General features: G+C 37.4%; 1 long non-coding RNA gene across 2 annotated transcripts; it reads left to right on the top strand.

Moving 5' to 3' along the window:
- The first annotated feature begins 8098 nt into the window (after window positions 1-8098).
- On the top strand, window positions 8099-12035 carry LOC126409813 (uncharacterized). 2 transcript variants are annotated; one of them, XR_007572594.1, is made up of 4 exons: window positions 8099-8791; window positions 10326-10493; window positions 11668-11741; window positions 11818-12035. It is a non-coding gene; the product is annotated as an uncharacterized LOC126409813 (long non-coding RNA). The 2 variants fall into 2 exon arrangements; XR_007572593.1 differs by lacking the exons at window positions 8099-8791; window positions 10326-10493 and having other exon boundaries at window positions 10517-11741.
- The last annotated feature ends 3363 nt before the right edge of the window (window positions 12036-15398 follow it).

Here is a 15398-nt window from a genome sequence, read left to right as displayed (position 1 = left end):
GAGGTGAGCAATGCAACTACGTTAAAGGTCAAGAAGGCTGAAAAAAAAGGGTTGGTCCTCAGGAGAGCCTTCCCTGCCAGAGTACCATCTTCGTGCACACCACCTGATGGGTTCAACAACATCGAGAACGCCAGAGTTGCTATGAGGACTACAGTCACGACGGTCGTGTTTAGGACCTCATGAAGTTGCCCGTCTGAAGCCTCATGACGACTACTCCACGACCTGTACTCTTGGTCCTGTGATGCAGTGGGCCTCACGAAGGCAGACAACCCTTTAATCAGATGCAGGATGACATTGTTCTTCAATGGTGATATCCAAAGCCGTCTTCCCCGCTTGTCCCGAATCTTTACACCCAGAGTATGAAGTTTATCAGTTGTGACAACCTTAGAAATTAGTGCAAGTGTGTATTGAAAGAGATAATGGGGCAATGTTATCAAAATCACCTTTTAAATGATGCAGCATATCGTCTTATTTCACATGTTTCCCATCCCATGTTATCAAGTAATCGAAATAAGAAACCCCATCACACGTTTAGCAAAAATGAAATGGCCACTAGATTTCGCAATCCATTTTTCCTGGAAACATATTTCCAAAAGCTTATTTCCATTCCAACATTTCCAAAATATCAAAGTATATATTAGAGAGACCGATATTACCTTAATTGATCTGCTCATTACACTGTGATGCAAGAGTGTTCTTCCTGCATGAACCGATTTTTTACCAAGTCTTCGTAGGTTATACACCTGGAAAATACAAATAAATGCTTCTGCTTGACCGCTCTTGGCGGTCAAATGAAGGATCGTCTCGCCCAGATTGGTATCTTGCCCCATGGCTTTAGGTGCCCGATCAATCTTATCATGTTAACCATGCCACTTGTTGCTGCCAAATGCAATGGGGTCAGTCGTTGCACCCCACAAGCTCTGTGAACATGCTCCGGTTTCTTGGCTAGAAGAAAGCCAATGATGTCCAACTGCTGTGATTTGGTGGCCACGTGCATCAAACTGCTACCTCCATCTCGACGACTGGACTGACCTTACCTCAATGCACTTGGCAGATGGAGTCGGTTTGCAGTTTTCACAATCCTAAGTACAACAGGCATAGGCAGTTATGGTTAGGCCTGAGCATCTAGTCAGTTTGACCTTTCCCAGCTCAATAATAGCCGGGTTTGGTCAGGTCTGATGTCCAAAACCTGGGCTTGGGCTCAAATTCGGGCTGGCTTAGCTCAGTTAGAGTAAAAAAATATTTTTTATATAAAATAGTTTTTTATTATAATATATTTTTTAATAATAACATATATGTTATTAATTAAAATTAATATTTAAAATTTATCAGGCTGAACGGAGTACTTGTCGGGTCAACTCCGGCCAGCCCGATACATTATCAGGCTGATTCTCGTTAGTTTTTTTGTCTCAGACCGGTTTTTTGGGTCTTAGGCCTGCTTAGGTAGGATACCGGGTACCTCTTGGGTACCCTTTCCAATGCCCACCTCCAAATGTTTTGAAGCAAGTTAACATGCTTAAGTTTGCCTTAGTTAAGCATTTGCTTATATGGTAATTGAAATTTGCCATGAATGGCAAGCGATTACATGCGCAGCCCACTAACAGATATAGGTGAGACTATCTTGCATTTGATGTAGGCCTCGGCGTCGGGCCCGATAGGCCGGGCAATTTAAAAAATATTTTTTTAAATTTTTTTGTTTATATAAATATGTTTTATATTTAAAAAATTATCTTATAATTAAAAATTATTTTTTAATTTTAAATGGGCGGGCCGAGACGAACCCGGGCTATCGGGCCAGGCTCACCGGCCTGGACCAGATGCCCACCCATAATTTTATGGTGAAGAACAGTCAACCATGGGGACGGAGTTAGAGGACTAAGAAGAGCCATGAACCCTATCAAGGTTTCAAAAATATATATATACATGTAAATTTTAAAAAAAAATTATTTTGCTTATGTTTCGACCCGACTCACTTTTAAACTTGGGCCCCTAGTCTGGCATATCCTAACCTATCTATTAGCACTTTCGATTTGTATATGATACTAAACTTTTAAAATGTTCCGACTAGTGTTGTCAACAGATCAGATATCCGTCCGAATTGTCTTTAAAAGATCGGATATGGTAATAAATTTAACATCCAAATAAGAAAATCGGATTGGATTCGGATACATCTGATCAAATACAAATTCGGTTTTAAACAATTATGCGGTCGGATACTTCACCGTCTTAACAAGTATATCTGAATCTTGAGTTGATATCTGAATCCGAACCTGAAAGTTTGAATTGGTGCCAACATCGAAGTTGCAAAAAGTGAATGGTTGGGCAAAAAGTCTAGGCAAAAACACTAACTTAAAGTTATGACAATAAATAGAATATAAATTATATATGAATGTATAATCTGTTTAAGAGATAATAGCTTTTATAAAGTAGCATATAATTACCATGTACACCATTTAACTTAAAGTATTTAAAACTATATCATATAAAACTAATTAATAAAAATTAATAGTGTATTTAATTAAACATTTTTGTACAAAAAAACAAACTATTATAGTTAAGGCATCAATTATATGCAATATTATCAAGCCGGCCTGGCCCGATGCCCAAGTCTAATTAGGATGCATGTAGTGGACAAAGTTAGCAGTGTTCTGAAGACATCCCAGCGATAGATGAGCATGTCTTGGACAGTATGAAAACAATTACCAGTGAGGTGAAAAATGCCAGAGTTGCTATGCTTTTCTAGGACCTCATGAAGCTGCTCGTCTAAAGCCTTATGACGACCACTTCACGGCCTGCAGTGGGCGTCACGAAGGCAAACAACCATTGGTGGGATGTCAAAGTATACATTAGAGAGACCGATGTTACCTTAATTGATCTGCTTGTTACAGTGTGATGCGGTTCTTCCTGCATGATTCGATTTTTTATGAAGTCTCCGCAGGTCATACACCAAGAAAATATAAATAAATTCCTCCTGACCAGCACATGAATTGACAGACCTTATGTCAATGCTGTTAGTAGTTGAAGGAGTCGGTTGGCAACTTCACAGTCTTACACGAGCCAGTGCCAATATATATGCAAAACATGTGTGGACAGCTATGACGTCCCTAAAACAAGTTAACACACTTAAGATTGGCTTAGTTAAGCATTTGCTTATATGGTAGCCCAAATTTTCCACGAATGGCAACCAACTACATGCACAACCCACTACATGTAAATTTAAAAAAAAAAAATTTTGCCTATGTTACGACCCAATCCGCTCTTGCCTTGGGCCCCTAACCTGGCAGATCCTAACCTACCTCGTAGCAATTTTGATTCTAATCCAAAAACAACTGAAAACCAGGACAACAAACCACCCCCTTGATAAACCCTTGAAGATTTATCAAGATCTTCAATATGATACTTGGGTTATTACAGCACATATATAAAAATTTAAAAATTTCATATTAAAAAAATTATTTTATATTAAAAAATATATTTTATATTGAAAAAATATTTTTTATTATAATGGGGCCAGTCGGGCCAGGCCCAGGCTCCGGTTTCATGCTTCGAGACCGAGCCTGGGCTCGGGTTTCGGACATCGGGTCAGCTCAAACTAAACTCTTATCAGGCTGGGCCAGGCTGGGTTGGCCCGATGCTCAGGTCTAATTAAGATGAGACAAAGTTAATAGTGTTCTAAAAGACATCCCACCGATGGATGAGCCTATCATTGGTGAAGACCACCCCTATGAAAACAACTACAAGCGATGTTAGCAATGCAACTACATTAAAGGTCAAGAAGGCTGGAAAGAAAGGGTGGGTCCTCGGGAGAGCCTTCCCTGCCAGAGTACCTTCTTCGTGCACACCACTTGTGGGTTCAACAACGTCGAGAACACCAGAGTTGCTATGAGGACTCCAGTCATGACGGTCATGTTTAGGATCCCATGAAGTTGATCATCTAAAGCCTCATGACGACTACTCCACGACCTGTATTCTTCTCCTGTGATGCAGTGGGCCTCACGAAGGCAGACAACCATTTAATCATATGCAGGATGACAATGTTCTTCAATGGCAATATCCAAAGTCATCTTCCCTGCTTGTCCCCAACGTTTACACCCAGAGTATGAAGTTTATCAGTTGTGACGACCTTAAAAATTAGTGCAAGTGCGTATTGAAAGAGATAATGGGGCAATGTTATCAAAACCAGCTTTTAAATGATGCAACATACCCTCTTATTTCACATGTATCCCGTCCCATGTTATCAAGTAATCAAAATAAGAAACCCCATCACACGTTCAGCAAAAATGATATGGGCACCAGATTTTGCAATCCATTTTTCGTGGAAACATATTTCCAAAAGCTTATTTCCATTCCAACATTTCCAAAATATCAAAGTATACATTAGAGAGACCGATATTACCTTAATTGATCTGCTCATTACACTGTGATGCGAGATTGTTCTTCTGCATGCTCTGATTTTTTACCGAGTCTCCGCAGGTCATACACTAGGAAAATACAAATAAATGCTTCCGCTTGACCGCTCTTGGCCATCAAATGAAGGATCGTCTCGCCAAGATTGGTATCTGGCCCTATGGCTTGAAGTGCCTCATCAATCTCGTCATGTTAACCGCCCCACTTGTTGCCGCCAAATGCAATGGGGTCAGTCATTGCGCCCCACAAGCTCTGTGAACAGGCTCCGGTTTCTTGGCTAGAAGAAAGCCAACGATGTCCACCTACTGTGATTTGGTGGCCACGTGCATCAAACTGCTGCCAGTTGTGGGCTCCACCTCTGTTGAGGAGAGTCATCTGCCAAAGTTGCTGGCAGCACATGCATTGACTACTACCTCCATCTCGACGACTAGACTGACCTTACCTCAATGCAGTTGGCAGATGGAGTCAGTTTGCAACTTCACAATCCCAAGCACAATAGGCGTAGGCAATTATGATTAGGCCTGAGCATCGAGTCAGTTGGACCTTGCACAGCAAAATAATAGCTGGGTTTGGTCAGGTTTGATGTCCAAAACCTGGGCTTGAGCTCAAGTTCGGCCCAGCCAAGCCGAGGTACAGTAAAAAATACTTTTTATATAAAATAGCTTTTATTATAGTATATATTTTAATAATAAAATATATATTATTAATTATGAATAATATTTAAAATCTTTCAGGCTGAACCGAGTACTTGTCGGAACGACTCCGGCAAGCCTGATAAGTTATCAGGCCGATTCTCGTTAGTTTTTTTGGTATGAGGCCGGGTTTTTTGGGGCTTAGGCCTAATCAGGTCGGATACCGGGTACCTGTTTAGAACCCATTCCGACGCCCACCTCCAGATGTCCTAAGGCAAGTTAACATGCTTAAGTTTGCCTTAGGTAGGCGTTTGCTTCTATGGTAACCAAAATTTGCCATGAACGGCAAGCGATTACATGCGCAGCCCACTACTTCAAACAACTAATGTCATTGTCATTACTCAGTTCATCGCCAGGCTCTGCATCAGAGGCTCATTGCACAAGAGACAAATATAGGTGATTGCAACCACGGGGGCGGAGTTACAGGACTAAGAAGGGCAATGAACCCTCTCAAGGTTTCAAAAAAAATAAATTTACATGTAAAAAAAAATTATTTTGCTTATGTTTCGATCAGACTCACTCTTAAGCTTGGACCCCCAGTCTGGCATAACCTAACCTATCTGTTAGCACTTTCGATTTTATACGATACTAAACTTTTGAAGTGTTTCGGCTAGTGTTGTCAACAAAACGGATATCCGTCTGAATTGTCTTTAAAAGATCGGATATGGTAAGCAATTTAACATCCGAATAAGAAAATCAAATTGGATTCGGATTTAGGAAATAACATCCGATCATATACGGATTCGGTTTTAAACAACTATCTGATCGGATACTTAACCATCTTAACAAGTATATCTGATTCTTAAGTTGATATCTGAATCCGAACTTGAAAGTTTGAGTTGGTGTCCCCAAGTTTTGAAGTTGCAACTAATGAATGGTTGAGCAAAAGGTTTAGGGAAACACACTAACTTAAAGTAATGACATAAATAGAATATAAATTATATATGAATGTATAATCTGATTATAACTAATAGCTTTTATCTACTAGCATATAATTACCATGTACACCATTTAACTTAAAGTATTTAAAACTATATCATATAAAACTATTTAATTAATAATTAATATTGTATTTGATTAAACATTTTTGTGCAAAAAAAAATTATTATAGTTAAGGCATCAACTAAATAGGATATCTTAAATAATGTATTTATTTAATTAAAAATAAAAAAAACTTCATTCAAGAAATTTCAACAAAATGGGTAATTTTAAAAATATAAAAATTAATCACAAATAAATATATTTAATATGAAAAAAACTATTCAACTCATAAAAAAAGTTTTATTTATCAAATTATCAACTATTTATTTAATCAATCAAGTAAATTATTTTGTATAATCATATAATATGTAAAAAAGTCTTATGTATTTGATATATAACAGATTATTCACAAATTATAAAAAAATCTTTAACTAGTAGGAAAACAACAAATTTTTTGTTTTAATAAATTATAATATTTGATTAAAAAAATACAAAGTTATATAAAAAAATACCTATTGCAATAAAGCTAAGAGAATTAACTCATAGTAAGGATATGGAACCAATAAAGACTTGACATCATTAAACACTCTTTTTACGGATGTAAAGTAAAATCCTTTTAATTAACTCAATGAAATTAGAAAAAAAATATTAAATAATGTCTTTCTTAAATGAGGAATAATATGGGTCACCTGATTTAATAATTCTCAACAAGTGATCATTATGAAATAATAGTTCATTTCATCAAAATATGTTATTATTTAAAAATAGACAAATCAATGTTCAATATGTACAGTTAACTTGTGGAAAAAATGTACAAACCATACGAAGAACTTACGAAAAAATTATGAAAACCAAATGATAAACTTGTTTATTTAGAAAACTATTTGGATAACTACTCAATCATATCATTTCCTCAAACACGCAACCTTATAAAAATTTTATTTAGTTGATGAACTACTTGTTTTAGATAAGTCTTTAAAAAAAAGAAAACTGGTCAAGGAATGTACACGAAAATAATACAACATATCCTTAAATGATTTAAGACATAGAAATGAAATATAACAAAATATGAGCATGAAGAATTTATTGAAAAAAAAATGATAAGTTAATACTTAAAACATCTTAACCAACTACATCAAAATTAGGTAATAATTATTTGTTGATAAAAAGAAAATATGAAAATCTAAAAGATCACAATAAAATTATTTATCCAATGGAGTTAGGAATAAAACTCGACAATATTTTACAACTTGTAAAATTATAATATCAATTAAAAAGTTCAAAATAAATAAATACCAACTAAGAAATTTATTTGGACACAAAAAATAATATCAGATTGAAAACCTCGTTGAAGATGAATACGATGTCACTAGATCATAAATCAATTCCTTAATAAAAATTTCTGTACAAAACTATTAAATCAATTCCTTAATAAAAATTTCTGTACAAAACTATATGAAATCAGTAGTAATCCAACTTTTACTAAAGTATTTATAGAAGAAGAAAAAAATATGGCTATCCTACAAGACAACAATATTGTTAAATAAAAGATAGGTTTTAGATAAGTACTTCAAAAAAAAAAAGAATTGATAAGAAAAAGTATGTGAAAATAATACAAAATGTCTGAATCAAGAATTAAACCAAAGTTTTATTTGATGAGTTTATTTATTTTATTGATTAATAAATCAACGCAACATTTTTAAATTAATTTAATAAATAAAAGGTGGTCATTGCATTGTTGTGAATAGTCTTGCTGGTATTGGTTTGTTCTAGTTGGGTGTTCTTTTGGTTATTCATATAATTAGGGGCAGAGCAGAGGGGTTGACCGTGGTTCCACCTTAGCTAATTAAAAAAAATAAATAAATTAAAAAAATTTAGTTTAACCATATAGTATTTGGACTCAAATTTAGTTTGATCCCTAATCCAACCCACCAAACCCAAAATATTTTGAAGTTTCGAGAAGGGCAAAAACGCAGCGTCAGTGCGAAGGAGAGACCCAGAGACAAAAGAGAGGGAGATGGAGAAATAGAATGAAAGAGTGAGAAAGGGAGCACGAGAGACGGGGCACTGAGCAGGGCTGCAGGCTGAGAACCTGTGGATGCATCATCTTCAGAAACTAGCCCGCCTCCCAACCACATCGTCGTTGTGCAGAGACTTGCCCAAAATGCAGGTACGGTGAGAGCCCGAAAAGCCCTTTTGGTTTCATGGAATTATTCTGGTCAGTCGATTAGTTCTTCAGTCTACTAGTCAAGAAACCGTTCTTGCTACCCATCAGCATTTCCAATGCCGCTTGTTCCCCTGGTTCGCACCACTCCTGAGCGAAAAGTGCATTAGCAGCATATACAAGAGACGAGATAAGCAGGCCACCAGAAGAGAATGTTGAACTACCGGCGTCCTACCTGAGAACGTCCGCCATTAAGCGGTCCCAGTTTATATCAGCAGGAGGTTCCATCTCCCATTTACAGGTGGGCGGATTCAACGAAGCGAACTCGACGAGATACTCGGGTAGCAGCTTGTGTATCTTGCTTCTGAGAGTTTTGGCACTGTACTCTAGCTTCTGTGACGCCACCCAAACTGGAACCACGTAATGGGCGTCCACCTCATGCACCGCGGTGCCGTCGGCCAGTCTTTGGCAGATCTCATCCTTCCATTTCCGAACATCACGCAAGGGCGAGAAGACCGTGACCGGGAGGGAGGCATCCTCCTCATAGGTTTGCCCGTGTCTCTCTTTTTACTCTCACGCTAGTAGTGCATTGCTGTTGGGCGACACCATACTTGTTGATCAAATTGAGTGTTAGCACCTTTTCTCACTTGAAGAAAAACAAGCTTTAGGACTTTTCTCATTGTATTTCTTTCTTGTTTTGGAGTTTGATAGGGAACGAGTGGAGTCTATGGGAGCTGTTGAGTTCTGTGTTCAAAGTTGATGCATTATTATTTCCGTAAACTTTGTTTTGTTTTGAGAATTAAGGTTTTTGCTCCTTTTTCAGCAATTACATTCATTTGTATGTTGTAACAGTTCAAATGTATATCAGTCTCTTGAGTTCTTCCAAAGAGATTCCGGTGGACTCAATAAATTTTGTGATTATGAACTTAACAACATTGCTCTCCATTACAGACATAATAGACTGACAGAAAAGAGGAATGCTCAAATCGTTGGTCAAGTACTGGATGTAGCTTTTCTCCGGGGGAAAATGTTTAAAGTAATCTCGAGGTGAGGAGACTCTGAGAGGCAATGGCCCCAATAAGTGAAGGTCTTCAAGTCAACAAAATTTGGGAAGTTAACTTGATGTGACTACAAGGAAGACATTTCTAGATTGAAGGAAATTTCTGGTGTGCATAACTGCATCCTTTCATTTTAAATGGCTGGAAGCATGTCATGCCCGTTAAGTTGTATGTACGTTGAGCTTACTCTACTTTTTCTGCAGCTTGGATGCCTTCATTCATTTTGCCGGATTGAAGTTGTCCAGTTGATAGATTTTTTTTTATTTTCAGATTAAAGGTTACATTAATATCAATCTAGTTTTGTTCTTGTATTAGAATGTCCAATATATCAACTGAACGTGCAAGTTGTCGAGTAATTCTGAGTCAGTTATCCATAGTCTAGCAACTTTCTTTGTTTAGAACAGGCTATCATACCATACCATTTGGATATTTGAGGCAACTCTTTGCGCCATAATTAGCTTGATAATATTTTATTGCCAAGGCTGATATCAGCAATTGTTTTATTTCCTGAATCTGTTTTTAGTTAGCTCTCTGCTCTATTTTATCTGAAAGATGGGACTCCTGTCACTTTTAGTGAATATGCAATTCCTTTATTAGAAGAGTATTCGGGCTGCTACATAATATGAATTCACCAGAAAGGCAAAGGAATCGATCTCTATAAAAGTGAAGAACTCATCTATCTAATCATTGTTTCCGTGCAATAAACTTATTTGGAGCTTTGGATTTCGTAAATGAAGTCCCTAGATTGTTGAAATGTTGAACAAGTAACTATCTAAAGAAAAAGTAATTGAATTTTTTTAGATTATATTGGCGTACAAAGTCTTATACTTTGACACAGAATTAGTTCATTTTCTGTTTAGGTTAGTGGGATGAGCTTGAATGTTGGTTCCTGCAAGAAAAAGAAAACTGTGGTGCTGCTATGGTGCTATCTTTCTCTCTCTTTCTAGCAGATCTGGTAGTCATAATCTTAGAACGTTTTCTTTGCTTTTCATCCAATTAATAATGACCCTACTTTTGGTACAGGGAGAATTCTTCAATCAACAGTTCCCCTTTGCAATCAGAGGGCAGAGACAAAATGCTGCAGCTTCCAAAAATATTTGCAAGGGCTACTCTCGTTGTCAAAAATATAGTCAGCTATGTCCAAAAACAGACTCAGCTCTTGCCCAATGGTTTTTGGGCACAAGATCTATGGTATGTGTAGATTGAACGAAATTTAAAAAAAAAAAAAAACTGTGGGATTTGTGTGTACGTGTGTGTCTATATATATATATATATATATATAAAGAGAGAATGGCGTAATCACATCCGCTGCTAGATTGCATCGCATATACATAAACAGTATTGTTTGGCCTTTCTCTTGGGCGGGTTCCCATATTTAATTGATTGGAATTCTTGTACATTGGACCAAAAGATTCTTTCTTGGGTGGAAGCCATATTAAGGAATTGAAATTACTGATTAGAGGGTGGGCGCATCACAAGTCTGTTGGCGGTAGTAAGCATGGATTGATTAGCGTCATTTGTTTTCAAATCAAAGGCCGCCCTGCCTTCCTTTTTGCTTTTTGTCGTTCCCAATTGGTAAAGCTACGGCTAAGAAATGCTTGAGTATGTCGCTTTAATAAGTATTTGACATGAATATAATTTCATCTACGAAATTATTGTTAGCTACGTCATGCTGGCCGGTTTTTGCACATGTCACTTTAGAAAATTAGCACAATGTTTAAAAAATAAAAGAATATAATATGATTTGAAACCACCCAATGTTGAAATTGGCCTATTCCAAATCCATTCGGCTCATTGACCGGTAAAAGGGTGTTTTTATATTTTTAAAAATGTTTTTAATCTTTTCCTATTTAATTTTTTTTATAGGTTTTTTTGTACTTTTAAAAGGAAATAGCGTGTAATAACATTTCTTCCTGATTCATTCATTTGAATCGGAACCCAGGCCTATTTACCTGTATGTCTGGCACTGCAACCTCTTTACTCAAAACAAATCTGACTGTTTCCGAATTTATTTCCGGTGTCGAGGTGCGGGGAGTCGGCCTTCCCACCTTTATTGATCAAATAATTTAGAGAACTTGAAGAAAAGAGTTCAAAACAAGCTTCCATTAGAAGAGTTCAAAACAGTCATCGTGTTTTTGAATTATTAGCATCATGGGGCCTACACCCACTTAAAAATTTTAGGCAAATAAAGGTTTGTTGTTTTGTTTTGACTTGGTCATATACAAGTCAAACATTGGGCATTTGTGTCATTATACAAACTGTTATTTTTACTTTATGAAAGGGTTCGAGTTGGTTCCCTTTCTTTTTCTGGTTTTCATCTTTTTTTTTTTGTTGTGGGCTGCGTTTTTGGTGGAGCTTCCTCAAGTCGTGGCTGAAAAAATGGAGCCTCCAAGCTGCTGCAGTTTTCTCCATACAATCAAATGGTGGAGAGAGAAAAAGGTGCGATCTTCATCTTTCAGAAGTTGGTAACAAGTTTGGGCAGTCATTTTTGCTGATTTTCAGTATTTTTGTGAAGTGAGAAGACAGAGACAGATTTGGGGCAGAAGGTCACGGCTAACAGCGTTGTTTGTAAGGGGATTTCTTAGTTTCAGTTTATTTGATCTCACTGTACTTGATGTTCCTTATAATAGAGAATCCTGTTGAGTTCTCCCCGTGGATGTAGGAAGGCAAACAGCCTATCCGAACAACATAAATTAGTGTGGTTTATGTGAGACTGATTTCTCTGTTTTTCTATCTGCCGGCTCATTTCTTTGTTCATTGTCTTGATATCACATATACATATCTGTTTACAGAGTGGTTGTTTTTCACCTTACCTTGTATTTTGCTTGCAATCTTGTCCTCTCTTTTTCAACATCTGGTATCAGAGCCAGGTTGCAATATTTGTGTTTGTGGTAGTTGGTTTTAAGGACTGTGACGTCAAATATGTCAATGACTAAGTTTGAGGTGGAGAAGTTTGATGGGAAGATTGATTTTGGTCTATGGCAAAAGTGTGTAAAAGCCATTTTGGTTTAGAATAACCTGCATAAAGTCTTGCTTGGAAAAGAGACATCAGGGATGAAGATGATGATTGGGATGAGTTAGACATGAAGGCGATAATGTTGCAGATGTAGATACTACGACTGATTTGTGAGTTAAATTAGAAAAATTGTATATATCGAAGTCTCTCACAAATAAGTTGTATTTAAAAAAGCAGTTCTATAGTTTACGTATGATTGATGGGACAAATCTGCTTGAGCATCTGAATGCCTTCAATAGGTTAATTACTTAACTTTGTAGTATTGGTGTTAAGGTAGATGAAGAAGACCAGACCCTTCTTCTTCTTTCATCTATGCTTAAAGTGTATGACAATCTTGTGGCTAGTATTCTCTATGAAAAAGACACTTTAAAACTTGAAGAAGTCGAAACTATTTTGATGATGGAACTGCAGAAAACTTCCTTGTTGCCGACTCACTTTTGGTGCCTATCAGTTCAAAACAAGTAGACTCTTTTTGGACAAAAAAATATCATCATTTGGTATGCTCAGACGTTGATCTTGCACATCTACCATCTCCTTTTCCTTCGCAGGTTTGCAAGTGTTGCTCGCATTTGGTTCATTTTGTGAACTAATGTATCTGTTGTCCACCCTGATACAATACATATACTCATGACTGTATTGAAGCACTACCCGTGCATAGCACAACCGAAACATCAAACATGAAATTATTAGATTCAGCTCCATTAACCAACAGCATTTTACTCTTTTTCCCATCAACAAGAATATTACCCGACGTGTGAGAATAACTTGCCTTTGTCGTGCTTGGTAACCAACCCCATGGAACCTTTTATCATTGTTTCATATATCTGCTCCAAAATTTGGGTCGGATTTTTAAAACTCTTTTTAAGTTAGTTTGATGAATCTGTCTGAATCTTCAGGTCATATATTCATGGAATTGCCAAACAGCCCCATGAATTCGAAGCATGAAATACATGAGTGTATAATGACAAAAATTAGCCCCACTAACATAAGGAAAGAAACTATTTGAAGGAAAATGAAAAAAGTGAAAAAGTATAAAATATACATTTCTTTATAAAAGAAATTTGAAGAATACACCCAACCCTCGTTGGTGCATACTTGTTATCTCAATCCCAAAGTAAGATGACTTGCTTTGTTGGGGTCGATGGTTGACCACTTGGACATAGTTCAAAATTTTTTATTACAATAAAACTTAAGTTATGAATTCGGTATGGTCCAAACTCGATCCAAAACATGCCCCTTTGCCTCGACCCATCACAAAACGTTGTGCTATGTGGTTTGTATGAGGTCGCCTAGTTTCCTATCAGAGCTTCTTGCCCCTACTTCATATAGTACAGCCGATATTTGATTCTGTGTTTATATCAGAAGGGCAGGCTCTTCTCCTGATTTGCTCAGTTTTCGTATGTCCCTATCAGTATTGTGAACCAACGGAAGCCCAGATCTACAAAGCTACATGTGTGCAAACACACCCAAAGAGTTGCGAAATATGTATCAATGGAGAAAGAGAGTGACAGTCATATTTCACATGTTTCCCATCCATGCTATCAAGTAATCAAAATAAGAAACCCCATCACACATTCAGTAAAAATGAAATGGGTACAAGATTTCCCAATCCAATTTTCTTGGAAACATATTTCCAAAAGCTTATTTCCATTCTAACATTTCCAAAATACCAAAGTATACATTAGAGAGACCGATATTACCTTAATTGGTTTGTTCATTACAGTGTGATGCGGTTCTTCCTGCATGATCTGATTTTTTACCAAGTCTCTGCAGGTCATACACTAGGAAAATATAAATAAATGCTGCGACCTGACCGGCACATGCGTTAACAACTACCTTTATCTCGATGACTGGACAGACCTTATGTCAATGCAGCTAGCAGTTGAACGAGTCGGTTTGCGACTTCACAATCTTAGTACGAGCCAGTGCCATTATATATGCACAACATGTGTAGACAGCTATGACGTCCCTAAAGCAAGTTAACACGCTTAAGATTGCCTTAGTTAGGCTTTTGCTTATATGATGACCCAAATTTTCCACCAACGGCAACCAACTACGTGCACAGCCCACTACCTACCTTCTAACAGCTAATGTCATTATCATTACAAGGGCCATGGCCTATCTCAAGGTTTCAAAAAAAAAATTTTTTTTACATGTAAATTTTAAAAAAATTTGTTTTGTCTATGCTATGACCCAACCCACTCTTGCCTTGGGCCCCTAATCTGGCAGATCCCAACCTATCTCGTAGCAATTTTTATTTTAACCGGAAAAGAACTAAAAGCCAGGACAACAAACCACCCCCTTTATAAACCCTTGAAAATTTCTCAAGATCTTCATTATGATACTTGGAGTTATTGCAGCACATATATAAAAATTTAAAAAATTTATTTTAAATTTGAAAAATATTTTTTATTATAATGGGGCCAGGCCCGGGCTCAGGTTTCATGCTTCGAGCCTGAGCCTAGGCTCGGGTTTCGGACATCGGGACAGCTCAAACTCGACTCTTGTCAGGTTGGGCCAGGCTGGGTTGGCCCGAGGCTCAGGTCTAATTAAGATGGGATAAAGTTAATTGTGTTCTAAAAGACATCCCAGCGATGGATGAGCCTATCGTTGGTGAAAACCACCCCGTATGAAAACAGTTACAAGCGAGGTGAATGCAACTACGTTAAACATCAAGAAGGCTGGATAGAAAGGGTGGGTCCTCAAGAGAGCCTTCCCTGCCAGAGTACCATCTTCGTGCACACCACCTAACGGGTTCAACAATGTCGAGAACGCCAGAGTTGCTATGAGGACTCCAGTCACGACGGTCGTGTTTAGGGCTCCATGAAATTGCTTGTCTGAAGCCTCATGACGACTACTCCACGACCTGTATTCTTGTCCTTTGATGCAGTGGGCCTTACGAAGGCAGACAACCATTTAATCAGATGCAGGATGACAATGCTCTTGAATGGCGATATCCAAAGCTGTCTTCCCCGCTTGTCCAGAACGTTTACACCTAGAGTGTGAAGTTTATCAGTTGTGACGACCTTAAAAATTAGTGCAAGTGCGTATTGAAAGAGATAATGGGGCAATGTTATCAA

Source organism: Nymphaea colorata, chromosome 2 (genome assembly GCF_008831285.2).
Source record: "Nymphaea colorata isolate Beijing-Zhang1983 chromosome 2, ASM883128v2, whole genome shotgun sequence".
Classification (NCBI taxonomy): Eukaryota; Viridiplantae; Streptophyta; class Magnoliopsida; order Nymphaeales; family Nymphaeaceae; genus Nymphaea; species Nymphaea colorata.
This window is presented reverse-complemented; position numbering and strand designations above follow the sequence as displayed.